Source organism: Mixophyes fleayi, chromosome 4 (genome assembly GCF_038048845.1).
Source record: "Mixophyes fleayi isolate aMixFle1 chromosome 4, aMixFle1.hap1, whole genome shotgun sequence".
NCBI lineage: Eukaryota > Metazoa > Chordata > Amphibia > Anura > Limnodynastidae > Mixophyes > Mixophyes fleayi.
The window spans coordinates 105,262,284-105,287,384 of NC_134405.1; the positions used below are offsets into that span (position 1 = coordinate 105,262,284).

The window sequence follows — 25,101 nt, forward strand, 5'->3', positions numbered from 1 at the left end:
GAGAGCCACCATTTGTTGTCAGACAGCAGGTACATACCCTCTATTATTAAAGAAAATGGAAGTTGCTCAAATCAATTTATAGGCTATATCAGGTGCATGAAAGGATGGGGTTATCCTAAAAGGAACAAACACAGACAAATACCCCCAGCACACTGCTATAGCCAGCAACAGATCTGCTATTTCTACTGTAGATAAAAATGCAAAAGTCTCAGTTGCACACATTAGCAAATGTATGTTGAAGCCACCCACCACACCAAGGTGCTTTTGCTAATAGGGTGGTCCTACTCTAAACAATGAGAGTCCCATATATTTGGGCCATACATATGTGTTTTTAAATTGAGAGCTAACTTACCAAAGAGGTACCCCAGAGACCTCCAAATAGCAATCCAATGTCAGTACTCCCCCTCAGCTACTGACACCAACATGCCCCTCAGACAAATAAAGAAAATGGAAGTTGCTCAAATCAATTTATAGGCTATATCAGGTGCATGAAAGGGTGGGGTTATCCTAAAAGGAACAAACAAAGACAAATACCCCCAGCACACTGCTATAGCCAGCAACAGATCTGCTATTTCTACTGTAGATAAAAATGCAAAAGTCTCAGTTGCACACATTTGCAAATGTATGTTGAAGCCACCCACCACGCCAAGGTGCTTTTGCTAATAGGGTGGTCCTACTCTAAACAACATACCCTCTATTGTCAGCAAGTGGGAGGAACTGAACAATGACCCTATTGCTCTTTTTGAAGTGTCCCAAGTTGTTTTCTGCAGCTGGTACAAACTTTTGAAAGTTTTGGCATTTCAGATAATAATTTACACATTCATTCTTAAACAGTTCTCAACCACTTCTTATTAGAAGTATGAATAGCCTTTTTAAATAGGTTGAAACAATAAGGTACCTGTCACTTTCCTCCATCTTTATTCTTCTTTACTTCTCTAAACCAATTTAAACACCACAGCAGGATCAGACTGAGCTGCTGGGGAGTCAGGAAAATAATTCCCATGAGACTCTGCTGAGGGGTAAGAGGAGCATGTGCTGAGCTCTGATTGGAGGTTTCCATCACATGCTCCTCTGACACATGGAGATCAGCAGCAGCCTCATGGGTTGTGCCTTCTCTTCTCTGCCTGTCCGAGTGACTGAGGCTTCTTCTTGTGACTAGTGTTGCTCCCAGTCTGCTGCTTCTCTCCCTCCCAGCTCCCCTTCTCTAAGTTGCTGTTCCTCCCTGCTCCCAGCACACATTCTCCCAGTCTTATACTCCACTGTAATTAAACACTCTGCTTTTTTAAATGTGACACAAATTGTCCAGGGTCAGGTTAGCATTGGGTGGACTTAAATTAGTGACCAAGGGGCTTTTCTTCGCTAAGTCAAGCCCACCCAAACCTAACCTGTTCCTTTGAAAGACGGGCCTATTCAACTCAATTGAAGTGTCTATCCACGTAGAGTATCTTTCTGCATAAGTTTACATGCCTGGGAGCAGGCACTGTCTGTAAAATCTGGTCCCCAAACACACCTGAAGAGAAACGTGCATTCCTCTAATGAAGTCAACTGGAAAAAATATATATTTGTTTTTATTTTCTCAAATGTGTAGTGTCTCAGAAGATACAATTTACATGAATCACTCTTGTAGCAGATGATGTCATCATAATCCCAAAATAAAACTTTGGGGATTTATTAACAACAGTATGAACAATTGTTGAGATGTTTTTCAGAAAATAGAAAGTATGGCTCTTTGATAAAATCAAAATTTTGATTTTGAAAATGTTATATTTTTAAGTTTTATTGAAACATGATGCTGTGTTATATATTATATGAAAGCCCATAAAAAGATATTTAAAATGAGACCTTGTCTAACTCTAGCTCAATCAGGTGAGCTACAAATACAATTTAAAAAAACATTAAAAGCAAATTTTTCGTTAAAGTGCAAATTTTAAGTTGTATAACTTCAAAACCAGTGCACATATCAGCCTAAGATTTGGGGGGTTTCTTTACATCCATGGCAGAATTTATTATACCAAATTTAATTGACATTAGATAATGTAAGGTAGAATTTTTTTCTAAAATTGTGTTGATTTGATGACCCATAGATAAATTAGTTAAGGGTTGTAATCAAGGTGGGAAATAATGTGGACACAAATTAGTATGTCAGGAATGGACTCGGGAGATGTATTTCAGGTGCAAAGTGATTTTGAGAGCACTTGAATTTGAGAAGGACAGGGCTAAACAAAAAGTAACCCACTGACAAAAGTGGGTTACTTTTTGTTTAAGAAGGAATATTTATTACCAATAATCAACTCTACTTGTGTTACACAGTCATTAGAATGCAAATGTATTGTATATAAAACAATTTACTTCAAAAGGCTTTTGTCAATGTTGGGTAAGAACTTCCTCATAGACCACCGGTTCCCAAAGTGTGCTCCGCGGCGCTATTACAGGGGTGCCGCGGGAAAGCCAGAAAACAAACAAACAAAACATAAACTTACCAGTCCGCGCGGCGCTGGGACCCAGCATCCTCCCTCTCACGCAGCTTGTCACTATAGTGACAAGCTGCGTGAGAGAGAGAGAGAGAATGCTGGGTCCCGGCACCGCGCGGATTGGTACGGTTTTTTTTTTGTTTTTTTTCTGGCTCGCTGCGACAGAGGGCAGAGGAGAGGGGACAACGTGACAGAGGGCATAGGAGGCGACAGCGTGACAAAGGGCAGAGGGGGGGGGGGCAGCGTGACAGAGGGCAGAGGTGGGGGAGCATTTTATTGACATGGTTTAGGCACAGTCATTCCCTGTGGAGGAAAGGACACCGTTGGGGTGAATCTGCTGCATGATGTCCACCCTTAGCAACCAGAGCCACCTCCTGCGTGTGATGCACAGCTGATTCCACCCTACTACTTACAGCAGACACCTCAAACACATAGGATCTGTTAGCATTGGTGGAAGCACCAATGCTAACAGATCTTTGTGACTTTTATTTTACTTGCAAATGCCTCACTTCACTTTAGCCATCTGGCTAGGCAAACATGTTGGACGTAACTAGAACACCTATCGTTACTCTCTGAACTCGGGGTACATTTGGAGTGCAGCTTTTCTATTTATTTGTGCTTTCCACTCTTTATAGAGTATGGAGGATATATTTTTAATAGGGAACAATTATCACTATTTGATTACAGAACTGGAAGGAAAATATAATTGTTTTACCTAGTCCTTGCGTGTATGAGGCAGTAGTGTGTAAAGATAAATATGTTTGCTGAAATGATGGCTCATCTGAAATATAGCAAAGGTCAGGCTTGGACTGGTTAGTTACAAATTTTCTCTCAATGATAATGAAAGTCTTAGTGGTAATTTTAGTGTTTTGGGTTTAATCAGTGGAGATTCTTGGTGACACTATTGCTGTCTGTTAAGAGTCAATGTTGTTGTCTCTTAAGAATTAGACCTATTTCTATGACCGTATCTCATTTGATATCTGTTCATATGTATAAATGGAAATAAACAGTGTTTCTGTATATTATACTTACATGTTACAGTACGCATATTTCGCATACAATGAAATTGTCTGTAACCTGATCCTCCTCTAACAGTTGCTGTCTATTTGGCGTTTTTGTCTTTTAATTCATGCTGTTTTTATGTGGAAAGCAGCCTTTCCTTTTAATGGCACCCTACTACGATGATTTCACATCAGTGGTTTTCCGGACCTAACAAAAGAAAACCTTGGCCTTATGCAAGTCAGGATACATGAGGCCTGTGTCTTTGCACTATAACATGTTTAGTATCTGTTTGGTTAATTTGTATAAGTGATTCATAACTATTTACATATAACAGAAATTAGCTTAAGATTGTCTGCTCAATGCAGTTCTGCTAGAAACAAATTTACGAAATGGCAAACAACTGCTCAATGTAGGTTTATGTGCATTTAGATTTCTCAAAATTGCATATTTTATGTAACCTTGTGGTTACTGGATTTAGCTGACGTTATCTATAATAACAGACCTATGAATTCCTTGATACAGATATATTTTTATGTAATCCTACCCACTGAATCTTTTAAAATTGGATCAGTCATATAGAGCCTTGCCTCAAGGGTTGCTGTGAGTGGATTTGTACGGGTGACTTAAACCTTTGTTTTTAGGAATTTATACAGGTACTGAGTTTGGCCATAGTGTACTCTTTGTTGTTTTCATTGCAGGTTTTCAGTTTGTCGTTTTAATAATTTACATTATCCAGATTAAGTAGTTGTGAACGTTTCAGTTAATAAGCACTGCACTTGGCATCTTAAGACGGATCTATTTCAGCCACTGGTCTTCCGAAGTATCCTTTATAAAGGGTGCTGCAAAACTCCTGGGTTTTTCACTGGTGTGCCTACATTGTTCACTCCGCGCACATCAAGGTACACACCTTCTCTCCGGAAACTTTTATGCAGACTAGAAGTCAACATTTGGGAAAAATTAAAGGGGGCTCATGGCAACAAGTGCAGGTTACTGCCACTTAAATTTTTATCCAAATGTAACGCCCCCTGCGGGGAAAGACAGGGACAGACGCAACACAAAAGAACTTACCTTGTAAACGATGGTCACCTCCAGTCCGCTTCCGATTTCCCAGCTGCGATCCAATCCCAGCAGATCCGCAGCCGCAGTCACCTCCAATCACGTCCCTCTAAGATAGAGACAGAGATTACGGCCGTGCCTACCAGGTAAGGGCTGTCCGAGACTACGGCAAAGAACAAGGGCACAGTCAGTCCAAGCTCCTTGCCGCCTCCTCACTTTGTTCTTGCCAAGACGCGGGGGACTACAGGCACTGAAGGCCAAGACTAGTCCGAGGACTAATCCCGCCTCAAGTACCTCACACACCTGCCGGTGAGGGCCTAACCGAAAGGGGGAATCGAGCGTGATACTCACCGGGACACTCCCACTTCCGATCCGGTTCTCCTGCACCTTCCCGACTCCTGCGGATGACAAGAACACACAGCCTCCCTCTACGCTCTCAGTGAGACTAAGATGGCACCCACAAAACTGGACTGGCTACAACAGCGACCCGACCCTAACAACGTTCTAATGGTCGGCAACGCAACTAAGTCAAAACACTAGGACTAACTAGGTGTGGTGCACTAACAGAACTGCTCACTTACACGCTACGGGGAACACCAGCCGGTGTTCACAGCCTAAACCGGAGGGCGGTTCCTAACCCCCTCACCCAGGTTGTACCAAGAAGCTGCCTTCTTGCTATGGGGTCACCCACGGACCCTAAGGACCGGTTCTTTAAGCCCGGCTGAGGCTCAGTAGAACAGCACACTAACCCGCGGGCCGACTGCCGCACGGAACAGCCGATCGAACTGAACCGCCCGACTGCCTGTACTCGGGTATCTCACACGTGTCCCTACGTCCGGAACCACAGGTCCACCTGCACGGAACCGGCCTTGAGGACCCTTGATCAGAACCACGGCCGCCCCTGGAACTGCCTCAAGGTGTGCTGCACTGCCACCGACTCACTCAGCCACCCCCTCTGGGTACCAGTGTGACCCCGGGGACCTAAGGGACAGGGAAACTACGTGTGTTCTCCCCTGACTATGTGTATGCTGGTAACTACACTTGTCCCCACAACACGGGTTAGCACAGGAAACACAGGGAACAAGAGCCTACCTTTAATGGGGGCCTGACGTCTTGCCCCTGGACACAGTTATGTAGCACACCCCAAAATACCGTAATGTAAACTATACTCGCCGCACAGACAGAATAAATACAGTATACAGTACTTTGCACGCTACTTACCAGAGCACACCGCTGTTAGCCAACCAGCAGGTTGCTACAGCACCACAGGAGCCTCCGCTCTACTGTACCTCCTAACTACGTGTGCTCACCTCACACAGGACCGCGCCTACACTCACGAGGCTCTCACGCCTCTACCACACACCACCAGGGCCTTATGCCCTACACACCATGGGTCTCTGCCCAGCTACAAACAGAGCCTTGTGCTCTGATTCATGGGCCTCAGCCCCCTCTCTAACTCAGGGCTCTGAGCCCACTAACTAGGGCCTTGTGCCCTGCTACCCAGGGGTCCTAGCCCCTGCCTGAGGCCTGTAGCCTCCCTGACTGACTGAGGGCCTTGTGCCCTTAATAGCCTACGGGCTACCAGCCCCTAACCAGGCCCTGTGGCCTTCCTATGGCCTCTAGGCCACTCACTACCTAAGGGCCTTGTGCCCTTGTACACCTGGGCTCTCACGCCCCCTGTCTAACTAATAGGGGCTTGTCCCCTTTATCATCAATACTTTGGCCTACTGGCCCACTAACTTCGTTGGGGCCTAGTGCCCAGGTCCCTGGGCCTTGTGCCCCTAAGTTAGTGCCAACGGGCCTTGTGCCCGACCGTGGCCCCGGGCCTAGTGCCCGAATTAAGGCTGAGTCACTTACCTGCTCTGCGCAGGAATCTCAACTTGCCACGCCGTCTTCTGCTTCTTTCTCCGGGTCTTCCAGACCCTCCAGCCGGCGGCGCCTCTTCTCCGATTCGGCGCTGGATCTCCTGTTGCTGCTGAGGCGGGGGCGCTCTCAGCCCTGACAAGGGCTCCCCGCCGGCGATCACTGCTTGAATGTAGTCTTCTGGCGGCAGGGTAGCTCACGGCCCTTACAAGGGCCCCCTGCCGCTGGTGCCGCTGGTCCTGGTCCTGGACGCCGTGAAGAGACGTCCTTCCTCTTCTCCGCCGACGGACTTCTGGCAAAATGGCGCCACGCGGCGACTTATACAGTCGCCGGCGTGACGTCATAAGCCGGCGCGAGCGCTGATTGGCTCGCGTCGGCGCCAATCTTTTGAATGGCCGGGCGCGAGCCGCGATTGGCTCGCGCATCCGGCCGCTGATTGGCCAGCGGGGAAAGATGAGCCCTGATTGGCTCATCCTTCCCCCGCGCACGGGACCTGCAGGAAGAAAGTCATACTCACCGCCGCTGGATCGATGGACGGGTAAGTTCTTCTCCTCTTCTTTCTTCACCCACTTGCAGGGCTCAGCTACCAGGGGACTCTTCATCCCCTTCCCGGGCACCAGGCACATCTTCAGCCCCTCCAGGGGCATAGCGATGGCGGGTACCTTCGCCCGCTTCTCGGGCACCATCTCCACACTAAAATACAGCTCAGACTTAGTCATTTGGCGTGAGGGGACATGAGTACTATTTTATTACATGTTACTTGTGTGGATGTGAAGCTTTTATTACATTGGTGTGTCACAAATGTGTCTTCTCTGAAGTGTAACATGGGGGTGCAAATAAAAAATATTCAATGAGATTTCATATATAAATAGATGCATATGTGAAAATTGAAGCATCATATTTAAGTATTAACCAATTTTTCTGTTTTTATTTTTTTTGTAAGTGAAACTATTTCTGTAGCATCTATAGCTTATATGATGTCATGACTCGCAGTAAGTCAAAAAACATCTGGTCCCATCATTCAAATGTAAAGTAAAGAAACATTGGAAGTTGAGTGGTACATTTACCAGCTAACTGCTGTGGAATAGGATAGACAAGCGGAAGTAAAAAACTGGTGACCTCTTCCTGGAAAATGGTGGGAACATGATGCTAATTTGCTCAATAAAATGATGTATTCATTGTTTAATTGTTCAAACTAATATATTTTAGCACAACTTTAAGAGTATCCTCTAATATGTAAAAACATTGCACAAAAGCAACTGTTTAATGGATCTAGTACTTAGGGACAGGCTGGGCTGGGGGGCAGGGGGGCATCTGCCCCCTGGACTGGTCCCATAGTGGGCTACCTTGAGCTGGGTCCCTGGGCCACCTGCATTTTTTTCTCTTTAAAATGCTTCTAATAGGCTGCTGAGTCAAGTCTTGCCCTGCAGGCTAAAATTTGCCAGCCCTCCCCTGCTAGTACTATGAGTTATCATGTGTTTCATAACTACCAATTTGCACAATTAATCTGCTCATTTCATATGTTTGTTCTGAGGACAGATCTTTGTTTATCCCAATGTTTTAGTTTTTCTATATTTTATCTGTATCTGCTATAAGTGTGTTGCAATTCCATAGCATTCTTCCAGTAAAATTATGTTTATATTAATATTTATTTTATAACACTATTCCTCAGCTTTTCACCTTATCAGTTCTCAGAGAGTGATTCTGATTTTGCTCCTTACTGTGTCTTTAATTTTGTGTATAATTTTTTTTTCTATTTCAGCTATCGTAATCATACCATTTCTACGCTGGGATCTTCAGAGATAGGATCCTTTAATCTTCATGGATATGAATCAGGTAATTCAATGTTATCAGTTGAATTGTGAAGGGGTTTTCACTTTCAAATAATTGCAACACAATTTTTACGTGCCTACAATAATATTTGGGGCAGCACGGTGGCTAAGTGGTTATCACTTCTGCCTTACAGCACTGGGGTCATGAATTCAATTCCCGACCATGGCCTTATCTGTGTGGAGTTTGTATGTTCTCCCCGTGTTTGCGTGGGTTTCCTCCGGGTGCTCCGGTTTCCTCCCATACGCCAAAAACATACTTGTAGGTTAATTGGCTGCTGTCAAAATTGTGTGTGTGTTTGTTTGGGAATTTAGACTGTAAGCTCCAATGGGGCAGGGACTGATGTGAATGAGTTCCCTGTATAGCGATGCGGAATCAGTGGCACTATATAAATAAATGGTGATGATGATTATTATTAACATTTATTCATATGGCAATAACACACACTGGTTTACAATTGGGAGCAAACACCATAAGAAAGCAAATCTGGGTTTTATCAAACAAACAAAGATGCCCTGCTTGCAAACTTACTGAGAGTGCGAACATCCCATCTACTGATAAACATATACCCATTGTGTTCCTGAGAACCTTTCTGTAACATCATCAAAGTAATCAAACTATAGAAACTTGCCAACAGATTGGCTCTGAATGACCACATGACAGCAAACAGCAACAACTAATTAAAACATTTCAATTAGGATTTTAGAATTTTAAAGAATGTAACTTGCTATCCACTGGGGTTAGGAAAGCCACAGTGACACCGTATGTCAAATACAAACACTGCATTGACACCCTTGTGTCCATTTGCAACACTTGCGTTGAATGTCAGTAAATAGAGCATGAAGCATCCAAAATACTGCAAGCTCAAGTGGTTATGGAGTCATTGGAACAAGTAGGTTCCATCCACATACTTGTTTACATTCAATTATTAGTGTTGTGTGACATCATTAGCGTATAATCAAGTCCCAAAAAGGTCCAGAAACATGAGAGAGCAGGCAAACTTGTAGCTTACAAAAAGTTTGCTCATATCTTGAAAAGAGATATAACATAATAATATGTCTGGCATATAAACAGGCATTAACCTAACAATTAACATATAGCTAAGCTGTTATTAAACATAAAGCTTTGAATCTGGTGGTTGTTTATGAATGTTTGTCTCCCTGTCCACACTTTGAATCTCCATATTCACTAATAATAATAATAATAATAATGCCAAGTAGATAGTCCTCATTATATATGAATAGATGTCCAACTGTCCTACACCATGTGTACTAGGGCTTGTGGCAGCATTTAAGCCTGTATTGCAGAGGTGTTTTTTCTGTTGAGTCCTTGGTAGGAAAATCAGTGTTTTGTGTAGAAGAGATAAAGATTTTGATGATGATCATGTACATGTTGATAAAGATGGCGGTTACCAACACTAGCTAGTTGCTTCTGATTGGCCAATTGCGAATTCACTGAAATTGGTTGTGCCTATAGTATATTAATTTGTGGGTGTATTTACTGACTCAGTATATGGATGCATATACTCTTCCTCTTTTTTTTTTTTTTTAATCAGATATTTTTATTTCAATCTTTAGAATACAGACAAGAAAAAGAAAGCCACTTATACTCTATACAAAAAAAAATAATCTATCTAACACAAATGTTCTAATCTCAGACTTAAAACCTAATTACCCAATAAAGGTGTGATGTGATGATACAAAACCCCCCACTAAATAATATCTATATGAGCTATAGGCTCTCAGGAGGGTGTGTAACACTGGCGGGTCACCAGATGTTCCTCCGCTAGTTAGCAGGAGTTAGTAAGTGTCGCGATGAGTGCTCACAATTACACTTATACTAAATTAAGTTGATTCAGAGATATCCAATGATACCCACACCCAGCTGGCCAGGCACATCCTGTTCCTAAACGAGATATTCAGTCAGAGTTAAAAACTGCTGCCAGCGACCACAAAGCATATCTCGACCTAGCCCCTCTGGACCAGAACTTAAAATACTTAGTTATAGTGTTGCCGGATTGGTAAGTAAACCTCTCAATGACCAAGGCAATCCATTTGGTAAAACTAGACCCTTCATACGTCATCCACGTTCTGGTAAATACTCTTTTACGTGTGACTGTTAGACTCACCATGAGCCTTATTGTGTCAAACAGTGCAGAAAATGCAAACGTCAATTGATTTATATCTTTAATAAACTCTGCTGTTCTAACATGTAGTGTCACCTGGATGCAGTAGATCATAAGTAGGAGAGCAAAATATACTTTGATATAACTAATATTTAAGTCATTCTCATATATTTATTTGTTTTTCATTATTGAAAGTCCGGGACGGTGTTTTTTTTCACCCAAGTGCCAAAAATCTGTAAATACACAAAAACGTGTTGTGTTCAGGCCCTTCTATCCCCGGAACCAAAAGTTCCCTTAGGGGCAGCAAGCCTAGGGGATTCTTTTTTTAGCCTTGAGTTCTGATCAATCTTTCCCCAGGGCACCGAATCTTCACCCGGATGGGGGGATGTCGGAGCTTTCAGGGAGCCAATAGACCACACCACCTCCCCTAGATCGTTAGGCATCCACACCATGCCAGTCGGTGAAAAAAAAGCCCCATAAACAAGAATGTCAATGAAAGACAAGGTGAGAAAATAAATAAATGGTGACTGCGCAAGATGGCCCCAGCCACCTGGTTGGAATCATAATTTTTTTTCCTGCAAAATCAAAAGGCCAGAGCAAAGGAAGCAAGTGTGGGATTCATTCACCGAGCCATACTTTCAAGTGAGGGTCACCACTCCTAAGTGATTTCGGCATTTTGCCATTTTTAAGCAATGCTAAGTTATTTCTAAATACTAAAATACATTGCATTCTGGTTCCTTGTTGGCTAACGCCTTATGTTCTGCAATAGTAAATGGCCATGTTAGTTTTGTGGTCTGCAATCTCCATATCCTAAATTACAAATACAGTATGTTTTCTGTAGGTGTGATTCATCGTTATTACTGGGCAGTGAGAGAGGCAATGTATCCAATAGTGTTTATTTTTTTATTTTATTTTCACACTTTTTGTTTTGCATTTAGAAATCACAAACAAATTAAAGAGCAACAATAGAAAAAATGTACGTAAGATTTAGGGCAACTTTGGTGTAAATAGGCATATTCCAAAAATCATTGACATAAGTGATATAAGCTGGACATTTCTAATGAACCCATGATTGTCCAATCCATGTCATAAGTATTGTAGCATGTACATATGTGAAATGGACATATGCTACGATTAGGTTGCTGAAAAGGTGTGTGAAAAACATGCCTTGTTTGAGGGAGTAGCCAGAAGTTTTAAATTAGGCTCCACTATATAACTATACTATTTAAAAATGAACAAAATCATGAATTAAACCCATATTGTCCTATAGATGGTAAGATTACATGTAGGGTCCTCTTTACCTCTGTCTGTAATATCGAGTCTTGTTTTATTTTTTTATGATCCTGACTAGAAAAAGCTGTGGATTATGCTGGTGCTATATAAATACATATTAATAAATAGTTATAGACTGTGTTGTTTTATTTATCAGGAATTTGTTTTTCATGACATGTCAAAGGACTGATCTTTCAAAAAAAACATTATAGTGATTACTAGTTTTCTACTACCTGTTTTGGAAGGAAATATTTTTAAACCTACGATTTTGTTTCATTGCCAGGACCTCTGTGAATTATTCATGTGTTAGGTGTCATTTATACTACTTGTTCCGATGACCATCTGTAGTTCACCTTAAACTGTTGTTTATTTTTTATGCACTACAGTAATTTGAATGCCTCCTACTGACCTGTTTCTCAGTAAATCTAAAAGCTGTTACACACTTTTAAAAGGTAAATACACTATTGGGAAAGCAGCAGGAAGTGCGTGTTTTCGATGCCTCCTAAATTTCTTAATTTCCTTTCTTAGTGGCGATCAGACATTGTGGAAGCTAAAAAACCTGTAAGTTTTTTTTAAATCTTGTATTTTATGTGAAAAATAACCACATAACCACATCCGTAGTCAGGACTTTACTGTACAAAATTCTCAACACCTTACTGTGTGGTTTGGCAATATCTAGCAAAAACAAACAGTAAAGTGTCATAATGAAGAGGGTTTGTTGGTTGTTTTAAGTAAGTTTGGGATTAAGTTGTACTAATAGAAGCTGCTTTAGTTGTAAAAACTATCAAATGCCATAATTATTATTATTAATCTTTTATAGGGTGTCGCATGGGGTCCGCAGCACCGTACAGAGGGTAAACATGACAGTACATGGTATAACAGTGCAATACAGTAAACAAATAACACAACAACTCTAAACACAGCTACTGGGTTGCAAGGGGTGTAGCACAGGCTAAAACCTGTGCCCATTAGTGTGGGCACAACTATCAAGTTAAGAGCCACTGACAGAGGTGCAAAGACGGTGGAGAAGTGGAGACAATGGGCAGAGAGCCCAAGGAGGAGATGCGCAATGTAGCTGGTAAGCAAAAGTAGGTAATGAGAACAAGAGGGTAGAGAGGGCCCTGCTCCCCAGAGCTTACAATCTAAAGGGAAAGAGGCAGACAAACATTTGACACATGGAGTAGAGCCAGTGTCAAGGGATCTGAGGGAAAGATGGAGGATGAAAGAGGGTGAGGTGGTCTACAAGGTTAAGTGGAGGACTGGTAGGTTTTTCTAAACAGGTGGATTTTCAATGATCATTTGAAGCTAGAACAAGGTAGATTGTTCTAGTGGTGGTGGTGGGAGGGGGTGGGGGACAGTACAGGAGAAATACTGGATAAAGGAGTCAGATGTGGTTATCAGAAGGGAGGAAAGGTGACGGTCATTGGTCGACCGGAGAGGGCAGGAGAGAGTATGTATGTAAATGTAGAGTTAGAGAGGGCCTTGTATGTGAGGGCGATTCACTCGTACCGCCCTTTCCATTTCAAGGCATGCCACACAAGTGATGCTAACACAGGTTTACGGCACCACCTTGCTGTAGTTTTATTCAGGGATGTCTGGACAGTACAGACAGCAACTCTTGTAGTTCCAGCAATCAGACAGAAGTATTTACAATACCTTGCGACCCAGCTTCTAGCTAGACACTCTGCCCCCTCACTAGGTAGGCATCGGTTGCCCCTCTCACAAAACAAGTCTAGCTATTTATGTTTCCTCCCCAGCAGTAAGTAGCTAAACAATCAATTAATTACACCCATGTAGTCCACCTGTGATCCTGTGGTCCACCTGTGATCCTGTGGTCCGTGTGGAGACTTAACCCTGTCTGCAGCATGAGCCTGCAGACTGCCACAGACCGTTAAGGGAGAAGCTAATAATTTCTCTGGTAAACTGTCCTTTTTGTCACATAGTTTTCCACATACTCGCCGACCTAGGCGAGGTGGATACTGTGAGGAGTGCATATTTACAGGAGAGAGCATCCGCATTTTTATGCATAGCTTTGGTCCATGCTCTGCGGTGAAATGTAAAGGCTGCAATGTCAAGAACCATTAGGCATTGCCCTCTTTGTTTACTTGCTTTCATTTAAATGGTGCATAGTCTGTCGCCAACGTAAACTCCCTACCCAAAAGGTAATAGTGAAGGGCTTCCACAGCCCATTTGATGGCGAGGCACTCCTGTTAAACAGTCGCATACTTTTTCTCCCAAGGCAAGAGATTGTGACTGAGATACAGGATCAGTGTCACGGTATCAATCACTAGGATTTTCGGATCCCCTAGGTCTGCCGGGCTTGACACTACTCCTCCCAGAGGTGCAGAGTCTAACGAAGCAGATGGCTTTCGCCAGGGACCCCTGCAAGGAGGTTTGGACTTTGCCAGCTCTGCTCCACAAGTCGCGATTCTCTGAGGGACCTGTTGGGAGAACACAGTTGTTGAGTTGGAAACGTTCAGGTGGACAGTTAGGAACTGCTAATTGCGGATAGGATATCGCAGAATAGTGGAACTGCAAGCTTAGGTGGGATGATCTGCGGATCAGTAACCACTGGGATAGCGGCGTAGTACACACAGCTGCTATAGGAGAGCACATGGAACTGCGTCCTAACTTAAGCAGGGTTGTTGAATAAATGAACAGGCACAGAAGAAGAGGGGCTTTAAATAGGGTAATGAATGAGTCTCTAATGAATGAGGAGCAAAGATCATAAGAGGATCGGGTTTGCGCATGCGCAGACCCAACAGTACAATGGCGGCCAGCAGGTGCGGAATGCAGCAATCATTGGCGGCCAGGAAAACCGACAGTCTGGCGTATGTTGTTGGGTTTCTCCTCTCCATCCACCTTCTGTGACAGTACTGCACCCACTCCTACTCCCGAGGCGCCAGTCTATAGGCAAAATTTCTTACTGAAATCAGATGCTTGTAGCATCAGTGCTGTACATAAAGCAATCCTTAGGCAGACAGCTTATGCCAACTCAGACCAGTTTAGATTGTCTGGACATGCAGTGTTTTTTTTTTTTATTATTTTAAAACCGCAAAAACAGATGAGTGTACAAACTTACGGTTCAACAACAAGCAACAACAAGTAGCTGATAATACAGAAATTTGGTATAACAATATCGAAAGGTATAAATAGCTTCCACAGGGAAAGAAGACAACTGAGCGTTAATTTAAGAAAACAGTTATGATGGAGCAGTGATTTTATGGTTTTTAAGGGGAAGGGGGGGGGGGGGGAAGTTTGGTAGCCCAGGGAAAGGAAGATGGGGTTAAGGGATAAAGGGTGAGTATTTTGTTCAAATAATTCCCGGTACAGGAGAATGATGCCAGTTAAACCATGTTGTCTACATTTACCGGAATTTGTGTACAGTATTGTTCAGAAGGGCGGAAATATGTTCTATAGAGAAGATTAAGCAGTTCTGTCTTGGAGAGTGAGGTGGGTTGCTTCCATGCTCTTGCTATGAGTAACTTGGATGCCTGATAAAAGTGTGCAATTAGACAGTTGTCAGCCTTACTTATATCTGGGATGGGTTGATTTAAGTAATATCTGGGCAGGTACCTTGGCGAATCTAATGCTAGTTACCTTGCGTACTATGACCAGAGTAAGATTCCAGAAGGTTTGACTGACCGGGCATTCCCACCAAATGTGCAAAAAAATTCCTTTGGCACTGCAAAGGCACCAGCATGGGTCTAATACTGATGGATACATCTGGTGAAGCTTTTCTGGAACCAGATACCAACTGTTCTCACTCTGATAATGAACCACTCCTCGTCGTCCAATGAAACCCCCAAGTCATGTTGCCAAGCCTCTTCATAGGGCTTGAGTTTTTGGTCAAGTGAAGCTGTGAGCATGCGGTACATAATTGAAATATTACCCCTGCGTCTTGCAGAGTATATACGATTTCGTTTGAAAGAGGAGATTATGCGAAGTCGAGTAGATCGGACTTGTGATAGTATAAAATTCCGAATTTGTATATATTGGAAATGTGTCAAAGGGGGTGGGTGGCTTTTATTCCGAATTTCTTCGTAGGAAATGGGGGCAGTTTCCCCCACAATGTGTAAGAAGCGCTTAATCTTATGTGTTCTCCACCAACCGGAATTCGCATCCAGCCTACCCGATGGGAAAAGTGGGTGAGTCCAAATAGATGTCAAGGAAGACTGATAAGGGGCCAAATTATATATTTTGTTAGTTATGTTCCATGTGATTAATGTAAAGGATATATAAGGGCAAGAGAATGCTTGGGCCCGGTCTACAGGATTTGGGAAGCCATGGCAGGTGGGAACAGTGCATTTTCAATGTCCACCCACTTTTTGAGACCGGGGTTGAGGTGCCACAAGAAAATATTGCTAAGTTGGGTAGCCAAGTGATATTTGTGTAGTAACTGGAGGCCCAGGCCTCTTGCCTCTTTGGGCTTAGACAGTAAAGTCTTGCTTAGTCTGGGTTTCCTTCCCCGCCATATAAAGCGATTACAAGTCGATTGAAGAGTTATTAGTGTTTTGCGGTGTATTGGTACTGGGAGTGTCTGAAATAAAGTAGGCAGGGGACATTATTCATTTTGATAACCTGAGTTCTGCCTACCCAGGAGATGAACATGGGTTCCCATTTAAGTATTTGGTTCCTATTTAAGATAAGTCTTGTTGAATATTTGTTAACAAGAGTAGGTAGTTTAATTTATATAGTCCTGAAAAATGTTTGGTGTTTATCCCCAAATGGCTGATTGAGTGAGGACACCACTCGAAAGTGTAGGACAATTGAGCTTATCGGGTGGTGCGTGGGATATGAAGTAATAGCGCTTTGGATTTGGAGTCATTGATTTTATAGTCGGATAGCCTGCCAAAATATGATAGATTAATTAGATTCGGCAGAGAAATGACTAGATTCGTCAGTGTTGGTAAGACATCGTCTGCAATGTAGGAGATTTTATAATGTTCAAATCCCAAGAAAATGCCTGTTATATCTGGGTTAAGGCGTATTTTGGCTGCCAAGGGGTTCAATGCATAAAGCAAACAAGAGTGGGGATAGGGGGCAACCTTGCCTCGTGCCATTGCGTAGTTGAATATGACTAGAGACCTGTTCGTAAGTCATGACCCGCGGGGTGGGGTTAGTGTATAGAGCTGAGATGGCTTGTAGAAACTGACCTCGAAAACCAAATGCCTTCAACGCGGAGAACGTGCAGGGCCAAGAAACCCTATCAAACACTTTCTCCGCATCCAAGGCCAGAAGCAACGAGGGGAGTTTGCATTAACATAATGAACTAAATCTATTACTCTGTGAGTGTTATCAGGTGCTTGCCTGTTAGATCCTAATCAGGTGGGTTTTATTCCTATCAGCTCAGCCAGGATTCAATCTGTTAGCAAGGATTTTGGCGAAGGGTTTGATATCTGTGTTAAGAAGGAAAATAGGGCAATAATTTGTGCAAATAGTGTGGTCCTTGTCGGGTTTAGGTAGAACTATAATTGTGGACGAGGCAGAGTGTCGCCATGTAGTATCACGTTGAATAAAAAAGTGAGTCTAGGGAGCAGTTTGGGGGGGTGAATGTTTTAGAATAAGCAATATTAAAACCATCTGGGCCTGGTGCTTTAGATGGCTTCTGTCAGTGAAGAGCAAATATAATCTCTTCTTCAGTTATATCCTCAGACAGCCACTCTGCTTTAGTCAGACTTAGTCAGTAGGTGGCAAGAGCACAAATAATTGGTTATATCAGAGTTGCATGAGTCTGTGACCCCCTGGGTTGACAGATTGTAAAGAACCTCGTAGAAGTAAGAAAAGGTTTTGATAATTTCTCGGGGGTTGTAGGACAGAATGCCCTTTGCGTCCCGGATGGCTTTAATTGTTTGGGAGGCCCGTTTGGCTTTAAGGCTATTTGCTAGAAGTGAATCTGCTTTGTTGCCTTTTTCATACAACCTCTGTCCCAACCAATGGAGGCTCTTTTCCGTCTTTTCGGCTATGAAGTGTCTTAAGTTCCCCACAAAATTTAGTAAGCTGCGTTAGGATCTGAGTGGAGTGAGTGTGGTTTGTTGTGTTTCAAGTGTGAGTATCTGTGAAGAGAGTGAACCAATCTGCTCCATTTGCTGTCTTTTTACGAGTTGATGCAAATTTAATGATCTACCCTCGAATTACTGCTTAGTGCGCCTCACACGTAATGGGGAAGCGTACGTCCTCTGTAGTGGTAATCTCAAAGTATTCGTCCAGTTTGTCATTCAATAGGCTTTGGAAGTGTGGAAGCCTAAGAAGCGCTCTATTTAACTTCCATGTAACCCCCACTCCTCCAGTGGAGGTGAAGTCAAAAGTAGCCTCGGTTTATGAGTGGTCAGACGAAGGGTTAGGATGAATATCGGCTTAGATTAAGAAGGACATTAGATGTGGATAGCAGAGGAGCATATTGATTCTAGAATATGAATTGGGGTGAGAATGGAAGGTGTAGTTCCTCGCGGAGGGGAATGTGGCCCGTCCTAAGTCAGACAAGCCCGCCTCTACAATGTGTTTGTTAAGGGGTTTAGAACCTGGGGTGTGAGCCCACATTGAGGGCGCTGTTGAACAGTCTAGGGTTTGGGAAAGTATTGTATTAAAATCATCTCCCAACAGGACCCTACCTGAACAGTGGGAATGAAGTTCACGAAATAGTGTGAAAAAAGGAGGAGTGACCTGTGTTGGGAGCATATGTCATCATCAGAGTAAAGTATATAATGGCGCTGGGGAGGAAATAGTCAATCAGCTAGAAAATTAGCACAAGATTGGCTGATACTTACATAAAAATAATGATAAATTTATTTTAACATATAACACAATTGATACACAAAACAAACATCCCAAAGGGAAAACATTTAAAACAGCGAAACTGGTATATATGAGAAAGATCCCTTGGAGGCTGAATAAAGGAATATGAATATGAACTGTATTCGCACCGTGCTAAATCTTGTACATGATCACAAATAAATGTCCATTTGGAGCTAAAAAAATCATGGTGCCCAATCGGAAAATCCAAATAGGTGGTAAATTAGATGTCCAGATTGTTCCAAATACTGAATTACATAAGAGTATGTGTATGTATTGATCTATACCTCCGTCCAGACAGCGCAAGATCTTCAGAACAATTTGCCACTATGGGAAATAGATCTTACCCACATCTACGCTGAAATAAATCATCCGTGGAAATACAAGTGGTGGACACAGTGTGGTGAGATATCACGGGCTCCCTCGTTTGATTCAGAAGCTTGTACTCACTCGATCTTGCCGCGTCGCTCATCAAACAAGTCTCAATGCAGATCACATAGACATATGTCATCATCGGCCTTATAGGTAGGGAGCCAATCTTGCCTATTATAATAAGGAAGCGGCCATTAGTATCTGCGACTGTCTTGGAAACTGGTTATCGTCCATACAAGAGCTCAAATGGACTAAGCCTAGTTGAGGCTTGTGGTACTTCCTGTACTGCGCACATTAGAAAAGGGAGGAGTATATCCCATTCTTTCCTTTCCTGTGCCATGGCCCTCCTAATCATCTATTTTAAAGTACGGTTAAAGCGCTCCACCAGTCCATCCATTTGCGGATAATAGACCGAGGTGTGGAGCCCAATAGCTGACTTAATTCTTTCATCAATTTTGACATGAAAGGAGTACCCTGGTCAGTCAGGATTTCTTTCGGAATGCCAAACCTCATATAAAGAAGTTGCAGCTCTTTGGCTATTTTACTTGCTGTGATATTGCGTAAAGGAATGGCCTCTGGATAGTGTGTGACGTAGACCAGAATCGCCAACACATATTGTTGCCCGCAAGCTAATTTCTCCAGCGCATCCACTAGGTCCATTCCTATCCATTCAAAGGGAACTTGAACGGAATAGGAATCACTGGGGCCCTGTAATTATCATCATCACCATTTATTTATATAGCGCCACTGATTCCGCAACGCTGTACAGAGAACTCATTCACATCGGTCCCTGCCCCATTGAAGCTTAGTCTAAATTCCCTAACATATACACACAGACAGACAGAGAGAGACTAGGGTCAATTTTGATAGCAGCCAATTAACCTACTATAAACAAAAAGAAAACTGAGAGCGCAAAAAACTGTAAGCCACTAGTTGGATTAATTACAAATTAATTTATTATATAAAATAATATGTATTTAAAAATGATATAAATATACCATTACACATATTTATAAAACAATAGCCAGTATTAGGTATAACAAAAAACTGGCATATATCAGATTCAACACTCTAAAATGTGTCAGAGCACATAAAATATTCCCTAAATGGATTCACAGCAGATGTAGTAATAATTGGATATACTCGTGTATATGTATAGGTTGAAACTTGTAGACACAACAAAGTGTGTAAGATGATAATCCAACAAATACACGGCTCAATCCTGGAAAATGAATGTACTAGAGCACACAAATGTAAAAACAAATCCTCATACCGCAGGTTATTTAGTCCATGATAATGATAAAATCACTCATGAATGATTCAGGAAGTTCATATGAACAAAAACCTCGTGTGTGAAATCCCCAATTGAGTACACAAAAGTCACCCTCTCTGTGAGAGGAACATTGTTGCCTTTTAGGTTGTTATATACTTGATGTTAGTCCCGGATAGGCAATCTAATGTGATAGTAAAGATCACTCATAGATAATTCAAGAGGTTCATATGAACCAGACTTCGTGTATAAAGTCCCCAATTGAGTGCACAATAGTCACCCTCTCTATGAGAGGAACATAGATGCCTTTTAAGATGTTGTATACTTAACGTTAATCCCGAATAGGCAATCAAATGTCATGGAGATTCAGCCTCAAAGCGGTATTGTATAGAGGTTTGACCATTCAAATCACGGAGAAAGTTTCTTCGACCCCGGGGTATGTTAGTGACTCCGCTGTTACAGTCACTGACTGGAATCCAGCAAATACCTGACGCGTTTCTCGGCACTCTGGCTGTTATATCTAATTAACCTACTAGTATGTTTTTAGAGTGTGGGAGGAAACCCACACAAACACGAGGAGAACATACAAACTCCACACACGATAAGGCCATGATCGGGAATTGAACTCATGACCCCAGCGCCACTTAGCCAGCGTGCTGTAATCAGGTTTTGGAGAGATTTTCTGACATACTGGATAGGACAGGCAATACCTTTTTACTGCTATATGTATTCCCAGTCAGCAAAATCGTAGTAGCACTCTTTTCAGTGTCTTATCCTATTTCAAATGACCCCACAAAGATCTGTCTGTGCTGATTTCAAAATTAAAGCCGCACAGTTAATACCTGTGGTATTAACAGTTGATCGACATTTTACTCCCAGAACAACCCATGCTCTATACAATAAGTCCCCTTTTACAAAAAAATAAGGTACACCTTCTACCGGCCTGGCAGCTTTCAATACAGCATTAACTCCCACAACAGGCATATTCTAGGGTAGCATCATTAAGCTGATCCCTAGCAAAGTCTTGTAACGAAACGAGCTTTGGATTTGGGGATCAGTCCTCAACTTCCTATGGTTGCACAAAAGTTTCCACAACAGTGTCACCAGCAAATGATTGCAGACTTGAAATGAGAAGCGGTCGTGGGCCTATATTCAGAATCCTTAAGTGACAGTTCTCTTGTTTCTCTTCCCTAATCCAGTGAGAGTTGGACACGTTCCTTTAAGGTTGGACTTTTGGCCAGTATATCAGTTGCCGACATGCACAGCTGGATCTGGTCAGTAAGAACCTCTTGGAACGGGGAAAGTCTCACCCTAGGATAAAGGGGTACGGTAGTTTTGGAGCTGTGGGAGCCACTACCTCAACTGTTTAGCCTTTTAAAGTAAGTGAAAGGCAAGTCCGCTCATATTCCTCAGTAATTCCTTGGATGCATAGCACGTTCACCTTGGATAACATTGCCCTCCCCTCTTTTGGAACTACAGATCTGGAGACCAATACCTGCTCGCTTCCTGAGTCTAATGGGCCAAAACAGCATATTGGCTTATAAGGACAGTCGCCCGAAATAGCAACAGACTCCCCGTGGTGGGGGACATGGTGCAGCAACTAGGAAAGGTGTTTCCCAGCTGAGCAAAATACAATCCGTTGGTTCCTGATGCCTTGGACGCTCGACATAGTAATGCCCAGGTTCGCCACATTCAAAGCACTTAGGTGGAGAGACTTTTCCTAATGACTCTGCCAATAGTGGTGTCAACTTTTACCTGGGCAATAGCTTTGGTGCCTTAGACATGTGTTGTAGTGCCAAATAACGGTCCATCGTCATACGAAACTCCTCATAAGACTGCTGATCCGCTTGCAGCACCCACCTCTGCAAACCCGCAGACAATTTCTAGAATCTCCACCATATGGCCAGCTGAATTGGTATTTGTTTGCAACCAATTCTTTAACACCTTAGCGTTCTGCCAGCTGTGAGTGAACTGCTTTACCCTGGAGGAAATGCCAGTCATGGAAACGCTGAGGTCTCCCAAGTCGTCACTCTTATCTGGGCCAAAATGTCAGCCTTTACTTGCTGATACTGAGAAGCCTGTTCGTTAGACAAATCACCATAAGCCTGCTGAGCTTTTCCGCTCCTATATATCACATGTTTTTTGCCCAGACTCCTGGTGGCCATTTAAGTCTTGTGACTGTTCTCTCAAAGGCTAAGAGATATGCCTCCACATGGTCTAAGTATTAAATTTTCTGCAAGACAGACGCCTCATGTCACGGAGCTACGGAGTGGCCACTAGCTGGTATTTGCACTGCTGAGCACGGAGGCGCGGAGTCTAACAAACCCTTGGTACGCAAGGGAGTTTGGGCTCCGCTGCATGAGGGTACGCAGGTCGCGGTTCTCTGAGTCATCCACCAGTGTAGCAACAACAGTGAAAGGCGTAGTAGAACAATCTGGGTCAATAAACAGCCAGGTAGAGATGTACAGAGGGATGTTCTGTATAATAATCAGTGAGCCACAGTCAGTAACCGGAACGAGCAGAGAGATATCAAAACCAATAAGGGAAGTCAAAGGTGCAAGCTAAGTCAGAACCAGGTACTAATGCAGGATACTGGAGAATAGAAGTGCTGGAGCATGTATGGGAACCAGTACTCTGTTACCCTAATGGTGCCAGACACTTCTGTAAATGCAGAATGAAGAGCTCTGTTTGGTGGGGTGATTTTTAGCGGTCAGGTACGCTGACCACCGACAGGTGAGGTAAATGTCACGTTGCCTTGCAACGGGGTGAAATGTCTTCCGCGCATGTGGGCAAATTGTGCCCCAAACAAAATAAGGAAGCGTTCTGTAGCTAGGCAACGGGATGCAGCTGTTGGGTGAAGGCAGGCGGTCGTCTCCTGCACTTAGTGTCAGTGTGGAGATGGCGCTTGACACCACACTTGAGCTAGCCCTTCACTCAAGCGCTTAGTATTTTTTATCTGGGCTTCTGTAACCTGCAGCATTTGGGTCTGTTGTGTAGCAGCCACATTCAGCAACACACCTGCTGCATAGTGACTACATTCACCAAAGCCCTCGAGATCCTTCATAATAGTGTTATTGGCATGTAGGAGCGTGAAATAATTTAAGTTTTGTTTGTGGAAAGGGATTTATCACCTGTAAATCACACTTACAACCATGAAACCATTTTATACATTTGCTTTGTGACTAAGGTTTGCATCACCTATAAATTTTCCACATTTGCAGCAAATGTATTTGTAGTAACCAGTTTTTGCATCGCTTACCACCCTAGACTATTGGCTGGGTGGACAGCAGAATCTGGCTGTTTTTTTTTTTAATCCCACGATGACACCATTTGTGACAAAAACACCAAACAAATGATTCTGACTCAGGTTTGCTGAACCACTTTGCTGTAGTCTTATTCAGGGATTTCAGGATGGAATAGACAGCAACTCTTGTAGATCCAGCAAACAAACAAACAGAGCAGTATTTACAATACCACGCAACCCTGCTTCTAGCTAGACACTTGGGGCCTGAGTCATTAAGGAGAGCAAAGCAGAAAAAAGAAGTAACTTTGCAACTTGGCAAAACCATGAGGGGGTGGTAAATATAAAATGTGAGGACAGATTATAGTTGTGGTATGGCATGTCCTAGATCAACTTTAAATTTCAGTTATCAATATCAAGTATTTGTGTGCTACATGAAAAAACAGCCAGTATTTTCCTTACAAGCAAAATAATAAACTAATTTGCACTCCTTGAATTGTAACATGGTTTGTCTGGAGAAAATGTACTCCTTTTTTTTGCTTTGCTCTCCTTAATGACTCAGGCCCTCTGCCTCCTCACTAGTCACTGGCCAGGGAAATTGTTACAAGGCTTAAGTCTCTTGGCTATTTAACACTGTTCTGGAATAACAAGGTCATAAGTAAAAGTTATTCATAGAGTACCTCTGATGCGCTGTCTCAGATTCATGGCATTTTATGATGTGACGAACTAAAGCCTTCATCCCACATAGACAGGCTGTAATGGACCCTCTTAGTCTCTCCTTCAACAGTCTGTAGCAAACCTGTGTGTGTGTATGTATGTGTGTGTATATATATATATATATATATATTATATACACAAGTTAACCCATGCATGATACTCATGCATTCTAGTCAAATCAAGCTACTTAAGGTGTTAAAAAGGGTTTTGTCATGCATTTGGGCCATAGCCCAGGCCTCCTCAGGGGAAGAGCGTTACTACCCGACGTAAGCGCCCTTTTTTAACGTGGTTTTGTCCACATGTCACCACCTCATCATTTTTCTCCATCACCTCATCCTTCATCTTTATCGCCACATCTATCCAGATGTCTATCCAGACACAGGGATCTCTCTCAGCGGTCCTGAGTATCACACTCCTCTCACTCTGTCACCCCCGGCAACCACCAACCACTCCCCACTGTCATTTCTCCTTCAAGAAATATATATATATATTTTTTAAATCTTTATAAACACTTTTAACAATTAACAAATTAAATTAACAAATTAAAAACATCTTAGTATACCAAATTTCAGCCCTTTCTGAATTTTTTTTTCCACACACACTAAGAATTTAGTAGGTCAGTGTATAACTCCGCCCAGCAGGTGGCGCTGCAGCATGGTTTTATTTTTTCCACACACAGACAGACTAACACACGCCACTAAGCATTTATATTATAGATATAGATAATATATATTTATATATTATGAATGTAAGCAAAAAGGAACAGCGGGTGGAATAAGTATTGAACACATCAAGGACACTCTCAGTTGGTTTCAGAGAATGAAAATAAAGCTGCTAGAATGGTTCAGCCAATCGCCTTACTTGAATCCAATTGAAAATATGGAAAGAACTAAAGATCAGAGTTCATAGAAGAAGCCAACTGAACCTTCAAGATTTGAAGACTATTTACGTTGAAGAATGGAGCAAAATCATACCTGAACAATGCATGCCATTAGTTTCTGCATACAGGAGGGGTCTTGAAGCTGTCCTTACCAACAAAAGCTTTTGTGCAAAGTATTAAATACATTTCAGGAAGCTTGTTCAATACTTT

At 42.7% G+C, this 25,101-nt stretch overlaps 1 protein-coding gene across 2 annotated transcripts in view; it reads left to right on the forward strand.

Moving 5' to 3' along the window:
* The window catches only part of ATP8B4 (ATPase phospholipid transporting 8B4 (putative)), a 189,543-nt gene that overhangs the window by 6,341 nt on the left and 158,101 nt on the right, over window positions 1-25,101 (forward strand). For both annotated transcript variants that reach the window (XM_075207957.1, XM_075207958.1), the window contains exon 2: window positions 8,155-8,228. The gene's annotated coding sequence lies outside the window, so the exon portion shown is untranslated. The remainder of the gene's footprint in view (window positions 1-8,154; window positions 8,229-25,101) is intronic.